This window comes from Kogia breviceps, chromosome 19 (assembly GCF_026419965.1).
Source record: "Kogia breviceps isolate mKogBre1 chromosome 19, mKogBre1 haplotype 1, whole genome shotgun sequence".
In the NCBI taxonomy this organism is placed as follows: domain Eukaryota; kingdom Metazoa; phylum Chordata; class Mammalia; order Artiodactyla; family Physeteridae; genus Kogia; species Kogia breviceps.
The window spans coordinates 34,791,228-34,798,301 of record NC_081328.1 but is presented as its reverse complement, the minus strand read 5'-3'; positions in this window follow the sequence as shown (position 1 = coordinate 34,798,301).

The following is a 7,074-nucleotide window of genomic DNA, read 5'->3' as shown; positions in this document are numbered from 1 at the left end:
ACCCGCTCACATGGTTCTTGCAGGAGCAGCTCTGGCAGCGGTGGCTCCGGGTCCGTGTAGGGCTATTGCCATCTGGCTGGGCCTCACGGGCAGGGGGAGAGGGCTGGTTTCTCCTTCTTCCTGGGGGAGGCTGTGGAGAGCAGCAGTTGAGAGCACGGATTCTGGAGCCAAGTTGCATGGGTTCAAGTCCTTGCTCTGCCACTTCCTAATTGTAGATTTTCGGCAAGTTATTGACCATCTTTGTGTCTCAATTTCCCCATCTGTAAAATGGGCGGGGGTGATCTTTACCTGTCAGAGGGCTGTTGTGAGCTGGAATGGGTAAAGCAATGGAACCGTGTTTGGCACAGCTGCCCTGAGTACAGTCCCAGCCTACAGCCCTCTCTGTTCCTGGCCAAGCCTGGGTGTGAGAGAGGGAGAAGAGTGGCCAAGGGCAGGAATGCACAGGAAAAAATACCCCTAGGGAAGGTCAGAAGTCTACAAAAGATGACTCATACAAAGGAATCTACTCTTCTTTTGATTCTGGTTGAGAAATGGAGCCCTTGGTTGTATTTCTACTGCTCCTTGGGCCCGGAATCCCCCCACCTCTGCACTCCAGAAGCCCCTGGGTACTTCCCCTGGGGACCTCGACTGGTAAACACGACACAAGGCTCGGGGAATGCAGGTAGCCAAAGGGTCTTTATTTAGAAGCAGAGTTAAAGACCCAGAGCATGGACATATATACGCTACCAAACGCAGGGTGGATAGCTAGTGGGAAGCAGCCGCATAGCACAGGGAGATCAGCTCGGTGGTTTGTGACCACCTAGAGGGGTGGGATAGGGAGGGTGGGAGAGAGGGAGACGCAAGAGGGAAGAGATATGGGAACATATGTGTAACTGATTCACTTTGTTGTAAAGCAGAAACAAACACACCATTGTAAAGCAGTTATACTCCAATAAAGATGTTAAAAAAACAAAAACAAAACCAAAAAAACCCAGAGCAGTCAACCAAGCAGTCCTCCCGAGGCAGCGGCCTAGGCCGCCTGCAGGGGCCCCTCCTGCCTTACTTTGCCCCACCCTCACCTCACCTGCCTTTATTGCCTCCACCCAGTGGATCAATTTCTCATCAGCCTGGATGGCCTGTGGTCCTTTGATGATACTCCTGGGAACTGGGTGTGTGAAACAGGCCCATCTTGGACTGTAGCCCCGAGGGTGACTCCCTGAGGACTGGGCCTTATGCGACCCATTTCTTCTACACTTTGAGAAGGGCCAAGGGCATGGGGTAGGCACGGGGCCTGGCAGTAAATCTTGTGACTCACAGAGGGACTCTGAACGCTCTCTATTGTGGGAGAGTCTTTCACAGGGACAGAGAGGAGAAGGAGAAGGAAAGACACAGGCCAAGGGGCAGCTAAAACCCCGACAGGCGGCATCTGCACTTTATAAATGAGGAGGATGCTGTTTGGGGAAATTGCGGGTAGGTGGAGGATACAAGAGTGTGGAAGGGTATATAAATGCCCCATTTACCAGCTTCGGCAGCTCCCAGGCCTGGGATAGGAGGGGCCTGCCGCCGCTGTCAGGTGCTGCCATCTGTCACATCTCAGCGGAGATCAGCACTGGAGGGCTCGTTGTAGGCAGGGTTTTTTTTTGTTTTTTTGTTTGTTTGGTTTTTTTTGTTGTTGTTTTTACTGCTGCAGGATCAGACTCAAGATAAGCCTGATCATCTTGAGTGGTACTGGAGACAGGGGAGAGAAATGTCTAGGAAATCATGGAAGCTACCATGCCCCAGGAGGAGGGAAGGACAGGGAGCGGAAAAGGAAAAAGAAAAGAAGCCAAAGAAGGAAAACCATGTAGAAAAGACGGCCTTGAACTAGCGGATGTGCATCACCCCTCTCCCCCTGGCGCCTCAAGAGGCAGCAGCTGCCCAAGAAACAGGGCTCCAGGGTCCCCAAGTTACTTACATCCTCTCCCCAAGCCCTATTTTCACACCTCCAAGCCAAAGTGCTTCTGCCCTGCCTCTTACCTTCCTCTCTGGAATGCCTAATGTCAAGCACTCCTAGCTTTTGGAGATTATAACAAAGCTGACGGTGATGATCGTAAATGAAGAGCTGTTCCAGGTGACTGAAAGGTCTGGCGCAGGCTGACTCTTCCTGAGACTCCCCCGCACGTTACAGCAGGTGAGAACCTCAGAGCTCGCAGGACACAGGGCTGGCCAGGGGATGGCTCTCCCTCTCCGCACAGGTAATTCTGGCTCAGAAGATCCCCGCACTCCCGAAGGTGCCCATTTCAGGGTCTCGTCGCAGATTTACCTTCCATTCCAAGAAATCCTAAAAGGCCATGGACCCTAAAGGCTGCATATGGCTTAGCGTAGGGCCAGCAATAACAATAGCATCAGGTGGCAGTTTACCTTTCTGGAGCCCGTGAATGGTATTCACCATGATAAGGACTTGATATGTGCTACTCATTAATTTCCACGGGAACTCTATGAAATACCCATTTTACAGAAGAAAAACTAAGGCTTATACATGCAGGTGCTTTGGCCAGGATCACGAGTGGTGGCAGGAGATCAGAGCCGTGCTCCTAGACTCCAGACGCTGTGGTCTCTGAACACCAACCTTGGCTAGACCCCCAGCGCTGCCTGCACTCTCACCGACCCTTCCCCAGCCACTAGGCTGATCACACCTCCCAGCCCCCACGCTATCCCAGGGATTCTCAGCCATTGATCTTATTTCCTACTTAACACTCAAAAACGTACAAGTCACCAGATGCAAGCTTGCTCAACTTCCTACTATGAGACAAGCCCACTTTCTTTAGGACTCTCCTCACACCCAGAGAGGGTGTCCCTCCTCTTCCTACCTATGCCCGCCCACCCGCTTCTCCTCCCAGTTCACTCAGAACCTCCCGGCACAGGTGGTCCTTTCTCTACTGGACCTGAAAGCTTTTAACTGCTTCCTCTCTACTGGATCCCTCTCGCCAGCTTTAAACATGCTCACGTCTCTTCCATACTATAGGGAAAAAAATGGAACTCCTCCCTCTACACATTTCCTTCTTCCAGTTTTGCCCGAACTTTTCATTCCTCACGACCCACCCACTCCTCACCTCACCCCGATTGGGTCCCTTCACTGAAATGGCCCCAGCTAAGCTCACTAATGACTTCCATGTTGCTACCTCCAATGGGCAATTTTATTGTTTCTCTTATTCTACTGCATTTGACACTTTTCACAGTTTTGTATTTGTTCTCTGACATATGTTTCCTTCCTGTCTATCTCTAGCCAACTCTTCTCCTTCTTCGTGGCTTATCTTTTTTTACTGGCTCTAAAATATAAGCGTTCCTTAAGGTTTAGGAACCTTTAGGTTCCTTAAGGTCCCCGGGCCCCCTTCTCTCTTCACTCTATACTCCTTGGTGATCCAACACACCAAGGGCTTCACAATTATACCTCGAAACAAGTATATCCCAGAACCATCTCTCCAGTCTTGATCTCTCCTCTGAATCCTAGGCTCATAAATTCAATAGCCCATGTGATACCTCCATTTGGATTTCTCAAGACAGCTCATAAGCAACAAGTAAAATGAATTTGATGATCTAATTTCCCTGTTTATCTTCCCACTGGTCTCTATGTTGGTGAATCCATCCTACTCACCTCTTTGTCCTTACTCTATCCAATCAGCAAGTTCCAACAAATTTGCCCCTAAACCTCTCTCAGATGTATCTCTTCTCCAGCTCTGCCACCTCCATAATTCAAGGTCTGCTATCTCTTGCCTTCCTCCATCCCCACTCTCAACATCAACTTTTCTACACTCAAGCCAAAGATCTATTAGAATAAAAATCTTGTCACCCCCTCCTGCTTAAGAAAGCTTCCATCATTTCCCCACTGTTCTTAGTAGAAGTACCCAGATTCTAAATGTGACCTATGAAGGTCCTGCCAGGTCTGGCTTCTAACTTGCTCTCACACTTCTCCACACTCCAGCCACCCAGGCTTCTCTGGGATCCTAGAACGCATGCACCATGCTCCCTCCTGAGACTGCGTTTCATGCAGGCGATTTCTTCTGTGTGGAATGTGACTCTCCAACTTTACCAAGTTGACAGCTCTTCATCCTGCAGCCCTCACTTCAAAAGTTGCTTTCTTAGGGAAGCCTTTCTGGATCCCCCAGATGAGACTAACTCCCCACTCCAGGCTCTCACAGTGCCTTACACATTTCTTTCAGAGCACTCACCATGGCTTGACGTCATGTCTTTGTGAGATTATTAAGGACACTCTCTTCCCCGTTAGACTTGTCAGGTCCAATGAGGGCAGGGAGCAGTTAGTTTTACTCACTGTTTATCCCTAGAAACGAGCACAGTCCCTGGCACATCATATATGGTATAAATAAATTTTTAGCAAATCAAACAGCAAGGGCTCTAAACATTCATTCTTAAAAGGCCAAACCAGGGCTTCCCTGGTGGCGCAGTGGTTAAGAGTCCGCCTGCCAATGCAGGGGACACGGGTTCGAGCCCTGGCCCGGGAAGATCCCACATGCCGCGGAGCAACTGAGCCTACGCTCTAGAGCCTGTGCTCTGCAACAAGAGAAGCCAAGACGATGAGAAGCCTGTGCACTGCAACGAAGAGCAGCCCCCACTTGCCTCAACTAGAGAAGGCCCAAGGGCAGCAACAAAGACCCAACACAGCCAAAAATAAAAACAAGTTAATAATTTTTTTTTTTTTTTTTTTAAAAAGAGGCAAAACCAATGCAAGGTTCTTAAACCTCAGTGGGTGTAGAAGCCCTTGGGGATCACCCATTGGTATGCTGACCATGCTCAAATGCCCTTTTTTTTTTTTTCCTCTTTAACTGTTGTTCAGAGGTAATGGCGACATGAACAGAGGTAATGGAGACATGAATGATACACTGTGGAGACCACTTCCCTGGAATGACTGGAGATTATATTGGATATATCAGGGGATGTGCCTACTTTTCATTAGTGTTTCAATAAAAATAAACACTTCCAATACCTGTAAGAAATAGCATAAAAATGTTTATTTACCCAGAGAGATTAAAATGTGTAATATGACTAGTGGTTCATGTATCAATGTCAATCTATCTATAAATTTCCAAAAAGGCAGTACTTCATTTTACCATTAAACTAGTAAGTGCATTTTAAAGTGCTGCAGGATAACAGGAAATAACAAAGCACAGATGTTGGAGGGCAAATGTGAAACCACACCAGTGGTGTGCTGGAACCAGTTAGTTCACACTGGCTCTGTAGAGCCATTCGTTAAAATTTTCAGAAATTTTGAGAGATGGTTGTTAAATGGCCCATTAAAACCTAAATTGCATTAATGTACAACTAACAGCAAAAGTAAAAAATACACAAAATTCATCTCTTCCTAATTATCTTACACTTTACCATTGCCTATGGCTTGAGGTTATACTCGTCTACCGTATCTGTATGCTGGCAGTACTCGGTAATGGGGAGCTGCACACCCCTTCCAACTCTGCACCCAGTAATGTCACCTCAAGGTTTGAAATGGCCATCGTGGGGGTATTTACACCACGGAAACTGGCAAACGCTACCAATCAGGGCTGACATTTTGGGGAACTAAATGTTACACCTTTAAGTAGCACGCCGCTGAACAAAACCACTGCCCAGAAAAAAACATTTTAAGGGTCTATAATAAATGTGAAGCCAACTTTTACTTGGAAGATAGATAGGTTAAAGAAGTACAGAAGCACGTGTGTGTCTTGAGGAAATCATTCTCAAAACTGTGTAAGGGTTGCCGGTGATTGTTTTCTCAATTTGAAGCTATAATTTTCCTACAGACATGACTTTTATTACAAACATCAATCACTGAAGTGTCTGTAATTTTATGGAACAACCTGTATACCATTACTTCTAAACAAACATAAATGTGTTGACTAAATTGAGACGTTAAGTTCTTAAGAGTGGGTGGGAGAGATTCCCTTCCTCTCTCCCTGCCAAACCTCTGGGAAGAGTGGCTGATACTCAAGCCATGTTTGCTTACCTTCTCATCGGTCTTGGCTTCTGCCTCCACCATTTGACAGAAACTGCTCTAAGGTAACCGCTGACCTCCTTACTGCTGAATTCAATAGCTTTTCAGTCCTCAGTGCTATGACCTCCCGCCTTTGTCTCTGTGGGCCACTCCCGTCTCCTCCCTTAGACTGGATTAGTGGAGGGAAAATCCTACCCCTCACCTCAAACCTAGCCCAGCGCAGCGTTTGCCACTTTCCAGGTGCTCAGGCACTGTTTGCTCAGTCAGTGGCCTGAGTTTTCATCTCTGTGACCTTGAGCAGTCATGAGCTTCTCTGGATGTGTCTTCTCAGACATGAAAAGAAGATGAATTATGTGGGGGCCCCTTTTTTCCCTGAAGTTTGTCAAAAGCTCACCTTTCAGGGTCTTGGGGGGGCTAAAGCTCACTCCATTTCAGCTGAGCATTATGAGCAGGGGATGTCCCCTTAGGCAAATTCTTCGATTTTCACTTTCTTCCTGGTCTGCGGGCCTAAGGCGCAAAGCTATTCCTTTGCCTGCTGCTGCTTCTTGGCCCAGAGCCAGGTTGAGTGACCTCGAGGATGTTATGGTTATCACCTTGGGATGAACGGGAGCCGCGCGATGCGCGATGCAAGCCGGCAAGCGTACGTACAGAACTCCCGTGAGGTCTGTAAGCTACAGGTCCTGGTGCAACATTCCCGTACTTGAGTAATGCATATTTTATCTTCATAATGTTTTTCCCCTGAAGTTGATCCCCCTTCAACTCCTTAGTCATTTCTGTTGCTTGTACTGAATTCCCTCAAGTCTAAAATTCTCTTTTCCTAGAGCTGCAGGAATCAGAACCAAACAGTATTCCAGATGCCACTTTCCACTCCAGCATTACAGGATTTACAGTGAGGGAATGATATCTCACATTATAATAGCTTAGCCACGTAAAGATCCCATCAGTCAACAACATTCAGGTTTCCGCTCTCATCTGGAGGTCAAAGCTTCTGGTTCTCCCAGCTCATTATCCCCAGTACTGATCATCCTACATTTGCTTCCTTGCTTACTGTCTCCAGGAGGTGTCCACCTATTGGGTCAAAGTCCCCAACGTGGCAAGGTCACTTCTGAAATTAA